Raw genomic sequence first — 21,431 nt, 5'->3', positions numbered from 1 at the left:
TCAGCTCTACTTATCCCTGACAAAGAGTTTATGCTATGCTCTCCTCTGATCAGGTTTGAGAATCTGTCCCTCTACCACTAAGCACTACTTCTCAGAAGTCATAGCCCATAGCCCTCACTAGAGGCCTCACCATATCATGAGACAAAACCATCAACAAATATACAAATTTGAAGTATACTTTTCACATTCTACACCACCATGCTTCCATTTGGCATGAGAGAGGGTTTTTCTCAATACCAGAAGCAAATCTATTATCAATGTTTCTTTAATCCTAAAGCTGCTAAAAAAGTCTCTTATCTTTTAAGCAAGGAGCAGTTATTCACTTTTGGGGTTTCCAGGCCCCTACTAATGATATAGACTTGGGGAATGTTTTCGCTGACAAGAGTACTAAAGAGGCAAGCCAACATTCCTACCCTCCTTCCTCTATTTTTCTTTCTAGCCCCTCTGAGCCTAATCCCTATCCATTCTGTGTCCCAATGACAGGCTCTCCAATCTATGGGAGCTTTTATGGGACCTTAGGTCTGGCTTCTATTGCAGAATGGATACTGTCTTCCTGACCTGCAAGCAAAGTCCTTCATGATGGCTATTCACAAATCTTTTCACATTTGGGCTCGACTTCTGTATTGATTCCTCCAAACCACTTTCTTCGCCCAAGCCTTTCTGGCCTCCTTAAGCATATCACCCAAGAATGCTCTAACTACACTTAAACCTCCCCATAGGGAGCCTTGCAACTCCTTTAACTCAAACAAATTTTTGGTAGTTTTCCAGGGGAGGACTAGCAGACAGATTTCACATACATGCCTCGTAACAAAAGAGAGAAATATCTTCTTACTATTGCTGACACTCTTCAGAATGGTTAGAAGCTTTCCTTGCTATAGCTGAGACTGTAGAAGTGGTCTCTTCCTACCTCACAAATGACTTTTTATCTAGATTCGGAATTCCTAGATCCATACAATCAGATAATAGCCCTGTATTCATTTCCAAAGTCACCCAGATAGTCTCCAGAGACTGAAGAGTACAATGACACCTCCACATTCCCTATTGACACCAGTCCTCAGGGAAAGGGGAAGGGCTAGTGAACTTAAGATTCATTTCTCAAAACTGTCTTCTGAACTCCACTTTCCTTCACTAAACTTTGACCTCCCTCCCTCACTCATATTCAAGCCACACCCTGAACCCCTCCCTTCCTCGGCCTGTTTAAGTTATTGTATGACTATCCCTTTCTTCTAGGAAATTTACCATCTCTGCAGTGAGCCCTACTCTATAACTATTTACCCTTTTTCATTCCCTTGAGACACCTTCTCTAAGAACACACTGATAATATTCTCCCTTGGCCCTCTACTAATTCTATCACCCAAATAATATTAGTAGGAGATTGGATTTATTTGAAAGCTTCTTTCCCACAGGCCTTCAAGCCACTCTGGACCGTTCCACATCTTGACATCCTTAACACACCAATGGCATCTAAACTACAGAGAGTTAAAACTTGGATTCACCTGTCACAAGCTCAAATGGGTTCCTGATCCCATATCTGATGAGTACAGCTGCCAGTCTCTAGGACATTTGAGAACCTTAAACTCTCCTACCTAGTACCCTTCCCTTAGATTGTCCTCATTTCTCACCCTTCTGGTTGGTGCTCTCTTTGTTTTTCCAACCTCCCAGACAGAAGGACCTTCACAAGCTACAAGCCTGGAAGTCACAGATATATGCCATCCAAAATAATAGACTTTATGGTTCCTTCTTTGTCCAGCCTCTGGATGCCACTAAGAGATCTCTAACTTTTGACCCCCAAGCAGCTTGTTTCTGAAAGTACAGAAAAGAGGAGCTCAGTTTCAATTTAAATCACAACTCCAAATACCTTTGTCTTCTCCAAGACCAAACAAACCCTGTCTGCACTGAGGATCCCTCCTAGTTTGGATGCATTCACTGCAGCTCTTAAGTACCATTACTCTAAAAAAGGATGGGGCATGCAGCCTCAGCAACTCCACCGTGGGTCCATGCCAGGTATGGTCACCCTCACCTTCTGGCACCCCTGGGATAAAAAAAAATGTGGATCTAATGGTCTGTGAGGCAAATCTATATCTATATAGTTGGGATTAGCCTTTCTTGTAGAGAGGGAGAGTTTAGATCTCTCAAGGAAGTACCTGATACCCTCGTAGATAATATGATAGAGGTCATTCAATGGTCTAAAATCATCCTGAAGTCCAGGCTGTGACAGACCTCTCCTTACCCACTGTTTTGGAAGACTATTCTAGATGAATCCCTGTCTCCTTTATATCTATAGTAGCAATGGGCCCTTAACCTAACTCCGTGCTTCCTTTGTGCTCCCCAAATCCCTGGTGGTAGCTATAACCCTAAATTCTATACGTGTTACCTCCAAACCATTTTTCCCTCAATAACCATTCTCAGTCCTGCCCTCACCTACAAATACTAACATTTCAATTTCAGGAAACCTACTAGCCCCAGAAGGAACCCTCTTTTGGTACCAATTCAAACTTTATAAGTGTATAGAAAAATCTACTTGTGGTCCCTCTTTTCTCCACTCTGTTACTTTCCCCAACTCACCCTATAAGCGGAAGGAGAATTCTATACGCTCCTCCAAGTATCACGGAGGGATTGGTGGGCCATAGTCCTCCCAGTAGCGGTTGGAATTTGTCTGGCAGCCTTTGGTTGAACAGGTTTTGCTACAGGTGACTTGGCTCAGTTTATAGCTATCTCGGCAGGTATCCACAGGGCTAGCAGAAACCGTCCAGAAATCAACATTGGCTCTGAAACTACTCCAAAAGTAGCTCACTTCTCTGGCCTCAGTGATACTACAAAGTAACGAAAGAGGAAACACATGCGCCTTCTTCAAAGAGGAATGCTAACAATACACAGAAGAAAGGATTAAAAACTAACATGATCTAGAAAGGACTCAATGAGCTCCAGGGGCCAATTCTTTTTTGGAACTTTCATTTTTATCTTTCTTGGCCCCTGGCTTTTATAACTCCTTTGCCTATTGATGTCCATATTTCCTGTAGTATTATAGGTTCCTGTCTCTTCATGCTCTTTTAGAAGAGAATTAGCAAAATTATCAGAAGGACACCAGATGCTTATGAAAGAATTCTACCATCTACCACCAGCCTGATCTCTTTCTGAGGAGCCACATTCCAGACTGCTTTAAAGATGCCTGTACTTCCCTGTTCCAAGATAACCCCATAGACCCTTGGCAGTAAGGGAAAAAACAGATATTTCTGACTTGCTTGACTCCCCAACTTCCAAACCTTCTGACCAGCATTCCAGCTTTCCTGGGCCCTGATAATGATGTCAAATTTCAGCAGAAAATAGTTGTAGAAGAGACTACATAGCCCCTTTATCAGAACAAAAGATTGGAATGATACATCCCTCAAGAAATTCCTTTTCCGCCGGGCGGTGGTGGCGCACGCCTTTAATCCCAGCACTTGGGAGGCAGAGCCAGGTGGATCTCAGTGAGTTCGAGGCCAGCCTGGTCTACCAAGTGAGTCCCAGGAAAGGCACAAAGCTACACAGAGAAACCCTGTCTCGAAAAACCAAAAAAAAAAAAAAAAAAAAGAAATTCCTTTTCCCAAGGTAGGGCATTTAGACAAAAGCCAAGCTTGAAGAAAGTTCTAATTTCCTGTTATCTCTAACAAAGGGGACATGATGTTCTTCTATTAGCATTTGACTGCTAACTTCTCAAGGTCAGTGCTAGCCTCTATGCTCACTCAATCCCTGCTTACCAGCAGACATGGTGTTCTTCTATTAGCATTTGACTGCTAACTTCTCAAGGTCAATGCTAGTCTCTATGCTCACTTAGTCCCTGCTTACCAGCCCCACCCCAGCTTAGAAGTTTGCTTTCTCCAGTTTCCATATAACCCTGGAAACTTTTCCCTCCTTGCTTCTCCCCATTTTCCTGGGAGACAGCCCTAGCAGTTTGGAATAAAGTTTTCCTTTCCCTCATGGAGTGCCTATTTTGGTTTCTTTACTGGGCCTATTTTTCATTCAAACACTTTCAAGGGGAAAGTCGTATGGAATCGTTGGCATTCTTTTTCTTCAGAGGCAAACAGTAGCTATGAAACCCTTCATTTTTATTTCTACAAGAAATAAATTGAATTTTAGATGGAATTCATTAAAATTTAAAAGTAAAAACATATGTATGTGCATATACATACATATATGTATATATATATATATATACATATATATCAGCAATTAATTAAAAATATAGGCCTAGAATTTGAAGAAGGACAAGGAGAGGTTCTATGGAAGGGTTTGAAGTGAGGAAAAGGAAGGGAGAAATAATGAGACTGTATTAAAATGTCAAAATAAAAGAAAAATGCATCATTTCCAAATTAGGTAGTCATTTTCCTTGTTTAAATTTCAAAAGAAACAATATTTAATATTCCAGTGATGTCTTCAAGAATGGTCTTTAAAAATTATACTTCTATATATTTCCATTGCTGAATTTTCATATGGTCATTTCTGAAAGTATATGTACACATGTTTGTACAGAAAACTAAGCATGTATTCTGTATTTCAGTGTCTTAATTAGAGCTTCAATTGCTATGAAGAAATACCATGAGCAGGACAACTCTGATAAAGGAAAACGTTTAATTGTGATGACTTACAGTTCAGAGATTCAGTTCATGGTTAAACATGGTGGCACGCAGGCAGACATGGTGCTGGAGAAGGAGGTGAGAATTTTACGTCTTGATCCACAGACAACAGGAAGTGAACTGAGTGTCACACTGAGCCTGATCAACAGAGACCTCAAAGCCCTCACACACAGTGACACACTTCCTCCAACAAGGCCATACCTACTCCAACAAAAATACACATCTTAGTAGTGCACTTGCTGTGAGTTTATGGGGACCAATTACATGCAAACTACCACAGGAATGATTAAAGGTATGAGTGAATCTTGTAAGGCAGCTAGTGAGAAAGAAAAGGAATGTAGAGACCACATGCCTTGCTGAAGATTTTTATGAAGAATTATACATAAAAATCACAGAATTGTAACAATAAATCTATAGCTCATTCAAGAAAAATCACCTAGGAGAAGCTTTTTTCAAATGTGCTTTGATATTAGATTGCCACTGTGTACTTGCAACTGAAAGAGACGGGTGCTCATTTTGACTTTCATCTCAGCAGCATTTCTATCCAACGTGCTTGAAACCAAGGAAACGTTGCACATTTGAGCCTCACAACTTGTGTACTAAGGAAAGCAGGTCACTTACAACAGCGTTTTTAATTTGACAGGGGATTACAGAAACATTTGGTGCTCTTTAACTGTTGTCACAGCCATCTAGTACATTAAGAACAAGTTGATTTTAATATTTGTCAAATTAAAAAGCATTGTATCATGCTAACCTTGGGCATTCATTTACATAATTGGCTCTCTGCTTGCTGTGTATTATCTGACACCATCATTTGATTACTGTTCGTTTTTTTTCCCTGAAATTCTGAAACAGCATCTAACATAACCTGCATATTAATAATTTGTGTCCATCATGCTTTATTTTATGCAGTTAAGTTGAAAAAGACTCTATCTTTTTGTTATAAACCTTGTTCACTATTTTTGAAGGAAAAATTTAATGCACATTTTTTTCTTTTCAATATCAGAGTCAAAATTGGACTCAAAATATTACTTTAAATAGTTAGAATATCCAACTCTTAGGCTTGATTTCAGGAAATTTTAGAAAATTGTGTAAGAAGCATGTAAACATTGTGAGTTCCTGTATCAGTAGCATTTTTATAGCAACAATCAAATCAAGTCTTTGTGATTTTGAAAAACATTTCATTTTATTTGCTAATATCAGGACATTTGCTGCAGATCTGCTGGGTTCTGCTGTTATTATTTCTAAGCTATAGAAATAAATGCCAAATACTTGTACCTTCATATTGCCTGAGCATGTTTTGAATGGTGTTGCCTGTTATGAACTCAAGGAAAGAACAGTCAGTATTAACATAAGTCTTAGTGTTCAGCCTCCTGCAATATCCCAATGTGAACAATCTAGAAATCTGCCTATGACACACCTTTTTTGTAAGAGTCCTCTCTCATGAAGCATACTGACAGGAAATATTGGATGGACTCTTACCAATTATATGCCCTATATTTTAGGAAGATGGCAGTTCATAGCCTTAGTAAAATCCTCCAGAATACACATGTGTATGTTTTAAATTCACCAGTTACAGTTCTCTTTGTGTAACAGTTTGAATGTGAAATGCCCCTGGTTTGTGGAAGTTGGTCTTATTGTATGAGCTAAAAGTTAGAAGCCTGACTTCTTTCTCGGGAGTTGAGGCTCCTTTTTCCCATCCCTGCCATAGGGAACTGTTACCTTCTCCAACTATGATCCAAAATAAATACTTTCACCATTAATTTTCTTGTTAACATTTGATCATAAACACAGGAAGAATGGTTACATTGTGGATAATCTGCTTGAGTCAAGCATGTCCTGTACCACATGCACGCACAGGAGGACATGCATGAATGCACACACACACACACATACATGCTCACACACACTCTCACACACCACACACATTCACACACACACACACATACACACACACACACACACACACACGCGCGCACACACATGCTCACACACATGCTTACACACATTCACACACACACATACACACACACACACGCACACACATGCTTACACACATTGACACATACTCACACACACACAGACCTTTGGCCTGTGTTTGGACCTCTTGCTTGCTCTCTCTATTGCATGATTGAGTACATAACTCTTTTAAGTTCCCCACAGGTTGTAAGTGTGTTTTTTAGGTCGCAAACCCAAAAAGGCAGTGCCACTGACTATCTTTCAAAATGACAGTCTGGGCTCAACTCAGGCTAGACACAGGATTACTAGCAGAGAGAAAAAAATTCTACTGCAAGCTTTCCTCAGGTACCTGTGAAACAGGTGTCTGTCTGCCCAAAAGAACCATTTCTCTTACCTCTTCTGTCCTCCTGCAAATGTGGCATCGATTGGGTTACATAGCAAAAATCCACACTAACCTCCGGGCTCCATTAGTCCATATCAACCTGCATCTGTTACTGCATACCAAGGCCCCCTCCTGGCTTTTTTCCCCACTTCTCTCCACTCTGCTCGATCCCTGGCTAATCCAGTTTACAGCTTCCTTTCCACATCCTGTGGCTTCCTGACCTTTTCAAACCAGAAGATCCCCCCCATCCCCTGACCCTTCACAAGAGACAGCCTTCAGAGTTTGGAATAAAAGCCCTTTTCTGCACATAGAGCTGTCCAGTTTGATGGTTTCACTGTGTACTTGCTTACAGTATTCTTTTCTTATAATTCTGAAAGAAATTAATTATCTCCATTATTATATAATAGATGCTCTGTGTTCTGTATCTCATTGACCAGTTCATTAAAACCTATCTCTTCTGCTGGCCAAGCTCTCTGACAAGCAGTACATAAATCAAATAAGAAACTCAGAGTTGTCAGAAAATTATACATATTACTTGTGAGAGGGTTGCCAGGTTACAGACTAAACACTGGTAATATGCTGGCTGCCAGGAAAATGAAGTATTTTGAAAGTCACACTTAAAGCATCCATGGTCACATCCCCTGGAGCCACATCCACATCAGGGGTCAAATTTATATCCATTCTCAGAAGTGATCTCAGGATCTCATCACAGAGAAATAAAAAATGTAGGAAAGAACAGTGTAGAACAAACCAGTTCATCTCATGAAGAAAGGTAAGGGAGGAGAGAGAGAGAGAGAGAGAGAGAGAGAGAGAGAGAGAGAGAGAGAGAGAGATTTAGAGAGATTAAACAACTGTCTTCTTTCATTCTTGTGGACTCCTCCCTCTCTGGAGGGTTCCATCCACAATAAAAAGCAGGCCTTTCTTTGGCCTGTACAATTTTTCCATGCCCTACTGAGCAGATCAGGAAGTTCATTGTGCAATTTCTAATAGTAGAGAATTCAGGGAAGCTCCACCCATGAAGTCTAACAACATGGCTACCTGAACATGATATGAACAGGGAGGACAACAGATGTGTTAATTAGGAAGGAGGGAAAGCTTAGGAGTCCTCAGCCAAATGCAATATATATCTATATCTATATCTATATAGATATAGATATATACAACTAAGGAATGCTGAGTATGGGAGACACAGTCTTTATCAGAGAAGAGCATATGAAGTAGTTAACGAACATTAAATTGTCAACCCTAAAAACATATATATACAAATAACATTATAAAGACTGAGTGATACAGAGATAGATAGATAGATACATACATACATACATACATACATACACACATACATACATACATACATACATACATACATACATAGAAGATAGCATAACTCTTATCTTAGAGAACATAAAAATAAATAGTATATTATGGAGCCATTTCAAGTGACCATGGTCTGGGAACACAGATTTAGGTTACTGCAAATTCAATGTTCCATGGTAGCACTGACCAGAAGTTTTTATAATTTTACAGATGGTAAAAGTCATAAATCAAGTCAAGCTTAAAGTAAATTGGTGGGTAAATCACAAAGATAATTAGAACAAATAGGTGAAACATTTCTATATGCCCAAGATGCTATCTTTAGCTTTTGGCCTGGTGGAAACAAGTTGTCTACCAAGTTGATTAATTTTTCAAAAAGGGTTTATTGTGTGTGTGCGTGTGTGTGTGTGTGTGTGTGTGTGTGTGTGTGTGTGTGTGCATGAGCATGTGTGTATTTCTGTGTGTATTATTCACAAGATATTATTTCAGACAGAGGTGAGCCATGATAGTCTGTTCCAGATGTCAAGAAAGAGCCCAACGTAGTTAGCCTCTGGACCTGAAAAATTTTTATCTCTGTATTCTAGTTCTAATCAGTCAATGAGTCTCTGCATTCACAGTTTATTTCCAAGAGTTATCATATATACATGAACAATATTTAAAGAAAATGAGGTCCTACATTTGAATGAGAGCAAAAAAGTCATATGGGAAATTTTTTAGGGAGGAAAGAGAAGGGAGATAAAATGTAATTATTATATACTCATATGGTTTTTCCTTTTGGGCTACTTAGTTCCGGAAGTGCACTTTGGTAGTGTAAGTATCTCCCAGAATAGCTGAGGTGATAATCAAGAATGAACTTCCATTTAACAAATGGTAATGGATTTCTGTGCTTTGATGTTCTTGTCACACCACATAGATCAACAAGCTAGTGCTGTAACTTTGGTGTTCTCATGCTGTGGGATGTTCTATATGGCAAATGTGTTGCTCTGATTGGTTGGTAAATAAAACACTGGCCAGTAGTCAGGCAGGAGGAAGTACAGGTGGGACAAGGAGGAGAATAAAGCTGGGAAATGGAAGGCTGAGTCAGAGACACTGCCAGCCGCCATGATGACAAACAGCATGTGAAGATGCCGGTAAGCCACGAGCTATGTGGCAAGGTATAGATTAATGGAAATGGATTAATTTAAGCTATAAGAATAGTTAGCAAGAAGCCTGCCACGGCCATACAGTTTGTAAGCAATATAAGTCTCTGTGTTTACTTGGTTGGGTCTGAGCAGCTGTGGGACTGGCAGGTGAGAGAGATTTGTCCTGACTGTGGGCCAGGCAGGAAAACTCTAGCTACATCCTCAGATTATTTTCATCTGGTCAAAATTTGGCTTTTATATTTCTTCATCTCCTAGTTCTTATATTCAGTCCTCTGTTCCCTATTGCTGTTTATTCAAAAGATTGAAGAAGCTTTAATGTGTGTGTGTGTGTGTGTGTGTGTGTGTGTGTGTGTGTGTGTGTTTCTGGAAATATAAAGAATTTATAATTAAACAACTTTTGAAAGCTAGTCCTTTTCAAAATCATAAATAGTTATGGCTGGACATGCATATAAATTAAATCTGCTTTAGGGTTGTCCTTTTCTCGTAGCTAAGCTGTGGTATTGGAGAGAGAGAGAGAGAGAGAGAGAGAGAGAGAGAGAGAGAGAGAGAGAAAGAGAGAGCTTTGGTATATTTATACATTGTGTGAAGATGTGTTTCTGTGATTTGTGTGATAAAAAGCTTAACATCCAAAACAGCTAATAGCTAGGCAACAGGTATAGGTGAGACTTCTGGGTAGGGAGAGAACTCTGGGGAGAAGAAAAGCAGAGTTGCCCCCAAGACATGGAGAGAAAGCAGGAGGTACAAGATGAAAGAGAAGCAACATCAACTGATAGAATGTAAATTAATATAAATTGATTAATTTAAACTATAAGAGCTAGTTGAGAAAATCCCAAGCTAAGGCTTAAGCTTTCAGAATTAATAATAAGTCTCCATGTTGTTATCTGTGAGCTGGGGGTCAAGGAAAAATATGACTACATATTGTGTCTGACTTTGGGCCATGTAAATCCACACAGTGCCTCAGAAACCTAGAAAACAATTCTGCTGCACACAGAGTCAGATGCAGCTTCCAGTCTACCCCAGTCTCACAAGCAGGCCCAGTCCTTACAGTGCACTGAGGTGCACCTCCTCTAATACCGTCAAATACTCGAGCAGCCTGCATGCTACTGCTAAGAGAGACTAGGTACAAATACCTGTCACATTGTAGACACAGCAACTTCTTAGATCTGGGGCAGTAAATGTGGCTTCAGGCTCTGTACTGCCCGGCATAAACCTAGGCTCTCACAGAACCAAGGAGAGTAGAGACATCTGAAAACATGCAATGTGCTAAGAGCAGCCATGCAGCAGTAGCCTAGGAGTTTACAGTTTATTTCTTGTGCTCAGAGAACACTATAGGTATGCATTAAACCCAGGTTCAGATGGAGAAATGTAACATGAATCTTAAATAGTCTTATTAATAAAAACAAACCTGGAGCCAGGTATTGGGTGAATGCTGGAAGATCAGAGAAGCAGAACAAGCCACAGCTTCCTCACGTAGCCAATTCCTCGGCTGATCCTGTTTCCTCAGACTGGAAGCTTCTGAGTCCTCATCCAAATGGATCTCAGCTGAACTGCTGCTCAAAGCCTAAAAGCTTAACCAGGCTCTAGTTCCTCATCCTCACACCTTAAATACCTTTCTGCTTCCTGCCATCACTTCCTGGGATTAAAGGCTCTTTTTACCAGGCCTGGCTGTTTCCAGTGTGGCCCTGAACTCACAGAGATCCAGATAGATCTCTGCCTCTGGAATGCTAGGACTAAAGGCATGTGTGCCATCATTTTCTGGCCTCTATATCTAGTGGCTATTCCGTTCTCTGACCCCAGATAAGTTTATTAGGGTGCACAATATTTTGGGGAACATAATATCACCACAGAGAAAACCTCTGAATCAGTAAAATATGCATTAAAATGTGCTTAGATGCTAAAGGAGAGAAAATGGGTGTAGACAATAACAGAAAAATTAATAGTTTAAAAATAATGAAGTAATGTCTTTAAAGAAAGATTAAAGTAATATAAAAAGAATGAGCCATATAAGGGCAGAAAATACATAGGTAGTCTGGATCCTATACAGTGTTTTGTTGACTGAATTTTTAAGTACTAGTGAACATATAGCTGTGGAGAGACATTGGATTATGGGAACTGCTAAATTAAATCAACCTATATATTTTTATAATGTCTTAACTTCAGAATGGAAGTCAGGAAATATATCAAATTGGGGGAGCGCTTTTGCCTTTGTTTCCACAGGAACCAAAAGTTTGTTTTTGAACATCTTCAAAATTAACAAAGATCAGATTTGATCAGGGAAGACCTCCTGAAAATCTTGGCTAAAAACATAGAGAAAGAAACAAAAGAAAAAAACTATAAGACAGGAGACATATAAACTGATTCCTCAATGTGGGAACAGCTCTGAGACTGGGTGAAGCATATTAAATGTTAGCAACAGAGTCCTTATGACTTATTATCTTTTCATATGGCATGAATAGAAGTTTGGTTATACAATCAAAACAGACTTATAAAGTTAACAGATGCCTTTTACCTGCTTAAACATAGAACAAAAAAAAATATCTTTAGCTGACTTGTGCACATTGCACCTTCCATATTTGTGTTAATACAGATGTGTATGTTACTTTTAAAAGTTGGTATGTTTGCTGGGCGTTGGTGGCACACGCCTTTAATCCCAGCACTTGGGAGACAGAGCCAGGCGGATCTCTGTGAGTTCGAGGCCAGCCTGGGCTACCAAGTGAGTTCCAGGAAAAGGCGCAAAGCTACACAGAGAAACCCTGTCTCGAAAAATAAAAAAATAAAAAAAAAAAAAGTTGGTATGTTTTCAGAAAAAAAGGACCAAACAGCAGTGTAAACAAGTAGCCCAGGTGATCCAGTCTCTCAAAATGCCTCTGTTGCAGTTTCCTCAAGATTTTATACATCCAGAACAACTTCAAAGCTGCTAGCTGAGATGGTTCAGCCTCATAGACTATTACAGCCAAAAAAAAGAGAAAAAGAAAAAAAATGATAATAATGTAGCTAGCTGTCCCAGGACTTGACCAATATCCACATTTTCTTAGGGCCTCCAAAAGATGTTGTCACCCTCAGACAGCAGGAAGCATGGAGAACATGACACCCACATTCCAAAGAGATAGAATAGGTAGTTTTGGTCATTCAGTGTATTATGGATGTTTGTCATTGTTTAGAGGATTGGTTACAATTATTGTTGTCATGGTCAGGAAAAAAAATGAATGAAGGAGATTAGATTCAGGGATCTCTTTCTTATGGGAAAAAGCAGGAATATAGCATAGAAATGATAGGATAAAAGAATGGCTTGTTGAGTATACTTTTGAATAACCACTAGTCTCAAATATTTTACATTAATATGGATTTTGTATATTGACACATATTTAGGGTTATTTCTGTTATACTGTATATATGTTTACATTCTTGATTAATGTATTGTACATGTGAAGCTCATTTAAAAATGTAATGTAATATTTTAGTCCTTAAAAGCTATTTAGGATAAGGAAATACAGGTTAGTAGTTAGTTAACTATAACAATCAAATTTGTAGCCATGCTAGATATGTTTTCAAGTTCAAACAGAGATATATTTTAAATAGATACATGATCTTCAAACACTTCAAAGACTTCCAGAATATTGTATTTAAAAGGTTCTAATAACCTAAGGATTTTCAGGATAGTGAGACACTTCTGTTCCAGGCAGCACTAACTTACCTCAAAAGAGGATGATGAGAATTGAAGAACCTCCATAAGGAGTTTGCTTTCAATGTGGCAAAGCTAGACATTTTGCCAAGAAACAGCCCTTGCCTCCACTGCTAACAGTATTCTGTCCAAACTAGACAAAGAGGACACAAAAGAAAGTGACTGCTGAACCTTATCAAGATAAGGTAGGAAAGGCCTTCCAAATTCCTACTTCACAGAAAAGTCTGTCAGATATTCTAGGCCTGTAGGCTGAAAATGGATGCCATGACGTAGCAGAACAACCTTGAGTGACTGTCTATGAAGCCAGATGTTCTTACCATATATAGTTTTATTGTATTTGACTTTTCCTTTTTATTTAGACAAAGAAGGAACAGTTTTGTGAGACAGTTGTACACTGTGTGAAGATGTATTGCTGTGATGGATGTAATAAAAACCTGAATGGCCAGTAGCTAGGCAGGAGGTATAGGTGGCACTTCCCAGTAGAGATAGAATTCTGGAAAGAAGAAAAGTGGACAAAGCCAGACAAAGAGAGGAAACATGAAGTACAAGAAGGAATAGTTGTAATACCATCTGGCAGAATGTAGATTAATACAAATGGGTTAATGTGCTTTTTAAGAGCTGGCTGAGAAAAGCCTTTGCCAAGGCTAAGCTTTCACAATTAATAAGTCTCTGTGCTATTTGTGGACTAGCAGTCCAAAAAAGTCCAACGAGAAAGTTTACTACATGTGTATATGATTATTGTAGGTGTTCCAGTCTATACTTCTTCTGGAAAGAAAACAATTAGTGAATATGTTTTTATTTCTTCATTTTTATCAATTTTTAAAATGGTAAATATATCTAAAATAAAAAACTAGAAAGATATATTAAATAACATAATAATATAATAATGCATTAAAAATCATCACACATTTACAAATTATATAAAAGATGTGTGCTTCTGAACTACTTCTAAATATAATTGTAGTAATTTCTCAGCCTTTCTCTCCTTTACTTACTATACATTAGACCCAATTAGAACTAATGTTTAAGAACTTTCATGATGAGAGTTTCTTCAGTATTTTTCACCTCTTTCCTGTTATGAGGTTTTTATTTCATGTCAGCTACTCTTTTTTGTAAAGGAGGGCATGGGGAATAGTTCTTTACTTCAAAAATATGTTGTCAGTATTCTGTATAACAACAGCTGCTCTATGGAGCACTCTTTCTCCCAGCTGGCCCCAAACACAGCACAACAGAAGAGAGAGCAAATAAGCCAGTAAGCTGCAGGTAGATACCTAACAGGCCTACAAGAATCCCCCTGAACATGGCAATCGGATTGGGGAATTGAAACTCAGCACAGAGTGAGCCCACTGATTACAAAGAATTCCCTCTGCCAATGGGGGTCACCAAGGTAACCCAACCACCCTGAAGGAAAATGTCAAAATAATGTAAGATTCATAAAGGTTTGTGCATAAGCTAGTCTATATTTCTGCAGTACTGACAGGTAGAAAGTGCAATGAGATGTCACCTTAGTGATGGCAGATTCAGGAATGGGCAATGAGGTGAACTCATAAGGCTAACTCAGTATCACAACCGTGACTGACCTTCTTTTTCTCCCTTGAAGTCAAGTGAGGAGCGCTAGTAGTTACTTCAAAGGGGCAACGTGGTCCATTTTGTGAGCAGTCAGAAAAGAGTAGAGATGAGCCAAGTTTGGTTTCAGGGATGGGGCTGAACCGTATCAGCATACTTGTCTAACATACACAAGTCCCTGGAAGGTAGGATGTCTTAGATGTTTTTATTCTCTTAGCGTGATCACATCGGATGGGAAAAGTAAAGAATAAATACTAGGGCAAAGTTGTTCAAAGATATTAAAGCTGAAAACCTTTGCATTTCTGAACAGTTCTGTGATTTTGGCTCCCATCCTAGAATGCTCTTGTTTGACTAGGACTTTGTGTAGAGCACTGAGGTTTCCTACAGTGGAGCATTTGCCTAGGCTCTGCAGGCTCTCAGTGAGGTGGGCCCATCATGTGCTCTTTCTTCACAGAGAGAGCAGTATGCATTAGACTGATAAGTCACCTTCCAACAGTGAGAAGGAATTGCACTGCTGTTTCCTCTCTGGAAATACTTGGAAAGTAACAAATGGTTGCTACGATAAAAATGAATCACAGATGTGCACAACACAGCTGCATTGAAGACACTTTGCATTGTGCTCACATTCTCTTAAATGTTCTTCCCAAAGTTGCTCAGCTGGAACTCTGGGAAGAGGCTGGCACAGTTTCGTGAAGAAGGCATGAGGGGTAGAGTGGTGGCAAGCAGAGAATGCAGCCTTCCGTTAAAAGATGCACACACTCTGTTTTTAATGTTAGTTTATAGTAGCCCCTGGCAGAGTCACAGTACGAGAGAGGAGAGGGCCAGAAGATAGGGACTGGACAACTCTAAATCTTCAAGTCCAGCATCTACTTTAACAAAGTTGCTCTTCTTTGGTGCACTTCAAATGAACTTCCGAGTCATCAGTAGTCTTTTTTCAGTTGGGCTATTGATCTTTCGGCAAACTCTGCCCGAGTCTGCTTCCTTGTGTTGGTAAGAATCTGTGTTTCTACTTGTCTTCTTTTTTAGTATACTTTTCTTCAGTAGCAAACACTTCACGTTTCGGTCTATCAGTCTGACCCACTTATCCATCTCTCAGCACCCAAACTGCCAGCTCAGCTCGTTCTGCCACGTGTTCCAAGTGTCCTTCAATAATCATCAACTTACAGGCCACCTCTTCACACTTCCTGTCTGCCTCTTCTGTAGTGTGCTTGTCTTCTTTATCTGGATTCCCATCTTTTCTTCACGTTTTAAAGCCCTATTTTCAGTAACCTTCATATCCTTCTCACTCTCACAAGCAGAATTTTCTGCTTTCTCCAGCTTCCACAGTGGCCAGGAGCTCCTGAGCATGGATCATCACTTTTTCAAAAAGCAGGATCCTACAGTTCAAGAAGGTCCCCTCAGATTCGGCCTGAACTTTGGTCGGCTTTCTCTCTGTACTTCTGATCTGAGGGACTCAGGCCTCTCCTAACCATCTTCCTTCTGCTGCAGAACTTGGATCTTGCAGGTCACCTGCCTCAAGGCGGTTCCCACCCAGGTGCTTCTAGAACTCGGGTTCCTACCTCCTGGCACTTGGAGCTACACCCACTTCACTATTCACGTTTTTGTCCTTGCCTGGAACTTAACTTCCTCAGATGTGTTTTTCACACATGGACTCTCTTGTTTGTTTGCTTGTTTAAATAGTATTTAATTAATTTAACTTAATCCTAAAGTACATTGACCAAGAACATGAAGGGTTTACCCATGTAGAATTAACATAAATTTCAGAAGGAACCTGTAACTATTTCAGTAACCCAGAGACTTTTACTCATTATAGCCAAAAGATTCATTTAAAGTACACAGAAGTGGTAAGGTGTACATTTTCATTGAAAATATGACAACTGTAAGTGTTTGTGCCTCTCTTTTGATTAATTTTGAGTAATGGAAAGGTTTTAGTCTACATTGTTCTTATTATTGCTTTGTCCAAATTGCCTTGGGCACATAATAAATCACAATAAATATTGTATGTCAAAATGACCTTTACTATATAAGAGAACCAATACTATCAATTTAAGTTTACAAAGGAGCTGCTGTATTATGGTCTCTAAATGTCCCTCAAAGACCTATGTACAGCCTCTGGTGTTATTGGAAAAGCAAAATAAGTAGGTGGTGCTTAGTAGAGGAAGGTATATCCCTGGGAGTGGAGCCTTGTAGATGATATTGTGAACCTTGGCCTTTTTCTGATTCTTTTCACTTCTTGTCCACCATAGGTTGAACTAACGTTCTTTTGCATCCATCTTGGTGACATAGTGTGCTAACAGTCCAAGTGCATGTTCAGTTCAATGTATACTGAAAGATTAAGCCTGCACTGAGCAAATGACGCGGTTCAGTAATAACTCTGCTCTTTAGGATACTGGGGTGGTCATCCTTCGCACAGCATTGCTTGTCCAACTTTGCCTCTGCTCTTGCTTGCTTTTTCCCTGGAAGTGCATTCATTCTTAACAGTGTCTCTAGATTTCCTTCCTTCTAGATGTGTTGCTGTCTAATCCCTTGTCTTGGTAAAGAAGGAACTGACAATCCTGAGAGGTGCCCTTAGAACTCTGACATCTGTCAATTTTAGTAAAGTTGTAGGAAACCAGATCACATAATACCAGCAACAACCGCACATTTTAGGTCTATTTATTTATTTATTTATTTATTTATTTATTTATTTATTTATTTATTTATTTTATTTTATTTTACAGTGCAATTCAGTTCTACATATCAGCCACAGATTCCCTTGTTCTCCCCCCTCCCACCCCACTCCCCTTCCCCCAGCCCACCCCCATTCCCACCTCCTCCAGGGCAAAGCCTCCCCCAAGGACTGAGATCAACCTGGTAGACTCAGTCCAGGCAGGTCCAGTCCCCTCCTCCCAGGCCAAGCCAAGTGACCCTGCATAGGCCCCAGGTTTCAAACAGCCAACTCATGCCATGAGCACAGGACCCGGTCTCACTGCCTGGATGCTTCCCAAACAGATCAAGACAATCAACTGTCTCACCCATTCAGAGGGCCTGATCCAGTTGAGGAACCCCTAGACCATTGGTTCATAGTTTATGTGTTCCATTTGTTTGGCTATTTGTCCCTGTGCTTTATCCAATCTTGGTCTCTACAATTCTTGCTCATATAAATTCTCTTTCTCGCTAATTGGACTCCCAGAGCTCCACCCGGGGCCTAGCCGTGGATCTCTGCATCCAGATACCTCAGTCATTGGATGGGGTTTCTAGCATGACAATTAGGGTGTTGGGCCATCCCATCACCAGAGTAGGTCAGTTTGGGCTGTCTCTCAACCATTGCCAGCAGTCTATTGTGGGGGTATCTTTGTGGATTTCTGTGGGCCTCTCTAGCACTTTGCTTCTTCCTATTCTCATGTGATCTTCATTTATCATGGTCTGCTATTCCTTGTTCTCCCTCTCTGTTGTTGATCCAGCTGGGATCTTCCGCTCCCCCAAGCTCTCTTTCCCTCGACCCTCGCCCTTCATTACCCCCACTCATGTCCAGGCTGTTCATGTAGATCTCATCCATTTCTCCGTCATTGGGCGATCCCTATGTCTTTCTTGGGGTCCTGTTTTCCAGGTAGCCTCCCTGGTGATGTGAGTAGCAGTCCAGTCATCCTTGTTCCACATCTAGTATCCTGTTATGAGTGAGTACATACCATGTTTGTCTTTCTGAGTATAGGTTACCTCACTCAGGATGATTTTTTTCTAGATCCATCCATTTGTCTGCAAACCTCCTGATGTCATTGTTTTTCTCCCCTGAGTATTTATTTAAAAATACTTGATACTTAAAATTTAAAGTATCACCTACATAAAAAAGCATCAACCTTTGACTATAAAGAGGTTGCCGGGCGGTGGTGGCGCACGCCTTTAATCCCAGCACTCGGGAGGCAGAGCCAGGCGGATCTCTGTGAGTTCGAGGCCAGCCTGGGCTACCAAGTGAGTTCCAGGACAGGCGCAAAGCTACACAGAGAAACCCTGTCTCGAAAAACCAAAAAAAAAAAAAAAAAAAAAAAGAGCCTTTGTTTTAAGTGACTATTGACATAAAAACCATAGTGAATACACACACTCAGAAGAGAATCCATGAATCCACTTACATAAGCTAAATATGCCAAGGTGGAGGAAATATAAGTAGAACTGGCATTCCAATGCAAACTTTCTAGAACAATTCAATGATCACATTGCATAAGTACATTATTTCAGTCATAACCAATTCACACCCTATAATTAGCATGGAAAATATGCATGTTGTGGTATATAATTAATCCTCCAAGAATTAAATGACAATGGCCAACACCAATATGAATCAAAGGCTTCTGTAGCAACCAATGGACTACCTGGGCTCTGAAGTCATGGGAATTAAACAAGCATAGTAACACAGTAATAGTTAGGTCTGTGGAAATGGCAATGAAATACTCAAGATTCGCCCCAGGAAAGGAAAGAGTACCTTTATTAATCTTTACTTGTGGTTCTAATTGCTATCCACAGATGTGTATGGTCTTAAGGGTTCTGAGAGTATAAAAGGAGTGGAAGATTGACTTCAGTGGAAAGGTGGGACTCCAGTGATGCAGCTTATGGGACTCTTCACTCTTTCCCAGTTGGCACTTTTCAAAGCCACACAAAGCTACATGTCAATCTCCCCAACTCCTAATAATAGTCACTTGCTTATGCTTCTATAAGAAAGAAAAATAGTAAACTTATTGATTTTCTAAGCTGCAGTTGGATAGAACTATGTCACTGATCTAATGGTAGCCTCCTTAGAGTCAACAGACATTTCTCTATATCTCCCTTAGGAAAATTTATGGCACACTGCAATGTTGATGTATGTGACCTTACATAATACACTCAAATGGAGTTTGATATGCTAAGAGTACCAGGCAATAATGAGTTCAAAATAGTTCAAGTAAACAAAAATGTAGACATGACTTGGAGTAACAAAAATATTATGTACTCCCTAGAGGTTGCAATGAGATGTTGAAATTTTATGTGTTTGCATGTATATTCACAATCTAACAAAATATGAATACTTCCTATTGCATGAAAATGTTAAAACGATTCAAACCAAATTGACTTGTAGATAAATAAAAAATTCACTGCATGAATAAAGAACTATGGGGAAATATATATATCTAATTGTCCATCAGGATAAGTCTAACTGTGAGATACATAAATGTTTTGAACAATTAACATTATTTTGTATAATAGCTCTGTATCCCTTAAATTTAATACAATAAAGAGCACTGTGATGTTATACAATTCAAAGGAAAATTAAGGTAATTTATATAAAGCACCTTCTAACTTATTTTATCATTGACCAGACATGATGAAATTAATTTAACAAAAATACATACAGTTATTATTTAATTCCTTTGAACAAGTCTTTTGAATTGCTCTTGTCAAACACCAGTTTAGATTGAAGCCTTAGCCAATTAGTCCTTTCCAGCTTATACACAGAATCTGAAAAACATCAAAGATTTTCATTAAATAATGGCTTTTAAAAAAAAAAACACATATGAACAATCCATTAACACTTCATCAGCTTTTGACGATAAATTTTATTCTCAGCAACTACGAGTATATATCAACAAAACATAATTAGAAGGGTTTTTTTTCCCTCTGTTGCATTTAGACTTACATTCTTTGCAATAACAACAAAAATGGAACATATACACATGATTTCACTTTGAAGTTTTCTTTCTGTACATAAACATGTAAATACAGCTGTGTTTAATTTAAGATAGTTACTCAGGTGATTTTATCATTCCCACTAGTAAATGTGAACTTCAAGGTTATCAATAGGATCCTTTGACTGCCATGTTGAATGCCCAAAAAGGAAGAGTAGGAACTAAAATAACAATGATGGATAAGCAACATAAAGTAACTGATACTTACATTGGATTTGAGGAGATTTTAATATTCTCTCATTGATGGGAGTCAAGCAGCCTAGTTTTGGAATGGTATATGAGTGTTTGTCTAATGGGTCTCCATGAAGCAAAACCCATGGAGACAGTCTCACTTGGCAAGAATCAGTGGATTTGGGGACAGTCCAGATACTTTTGGGAGCATGTGGCCTGCACACTCTCTTCTTTCTCATAATATTGATGATTCTCTTGGTGGTTTTTAGTGTCACTTTGTCAGTCATGCACGGAACAGATGTGAACATTCCCAGAAAACTCATTTTTTTTCTCAAATATTTTCCCCTAAAATTTTTTGGGAACTGATTTCTCAGGTTTCATATCTGGAAATACCATTAGTCACTCCAGACTTTGGGAATTGTTCTGTTTCAGTGCTGAAAGGATCAGAGTCAATTCACCTCTATTTCTGTAAAAATGCTTTGTTAAGTTTTGAATGGAATTGTTATTCTTGGAAATGTGTGCCTATGTTTATCACATCTTAGCTTTGTAAAGACAGGATTTACCTGGCTTGATATTTGGTAAAGCTAGCAAAATGATAAGCACTGTTTTTAGCTTAAAAGATATTTTAATGTAAAAGTTGGGAAAAATATTTGACATATTTGTTCTTGCTTGAAGTTAATGTTGGAGAGTGGACAAAAAAAAACATATTGGTTAGTATGGAAAAGCATGCTTGTTTTTAAAGTATAAGTAAAGACAGGTTGAGCTATTCTGGGCCTACCATTTGTTTGAAAATCATCTGGTGATCAGAAACTACTTCAACTCTTCATACTGACACCTTTCCCTATATTAGGATTTGAACCACAACTGAGGCTGGAATGTGGCATCTCTTTGGGAGAGAAAGAACTGTTA

General features: G+C 39.2%; 1 pseudogene; it reads right to left on the bottom strand.

Moving 5' to 3' along the window:
• Window positions 1-15,529: 15,529 nt before the first annotated feature.
• On the bottom strand, window positions 15,530-20,809 carry LOC131919824 (tropomyosin alpha-3 chain-like; annotated as a pseudogene).
• Window positions 20,810-21,431: the final 622 nt, after the last annotated feature.

This window comes from Peromyscus eremicus, chromosome 9 (genome assembly GCF_949786415.1).
Source record: "Peromyscus eremicus chromosome 9, PerEre_H2_v1, whole genome shotgun sequence".
NCBI lineage: Eukaryota > Metazoa > Chordata > Mammalia > Rodentia > Cricetidae > Peromyscus > Peromyscus eremicus.
Note: the sequence above shows the minus strand (reverse complement) of the source record. Positions and strands in the feature narration are given on the sequence as shown.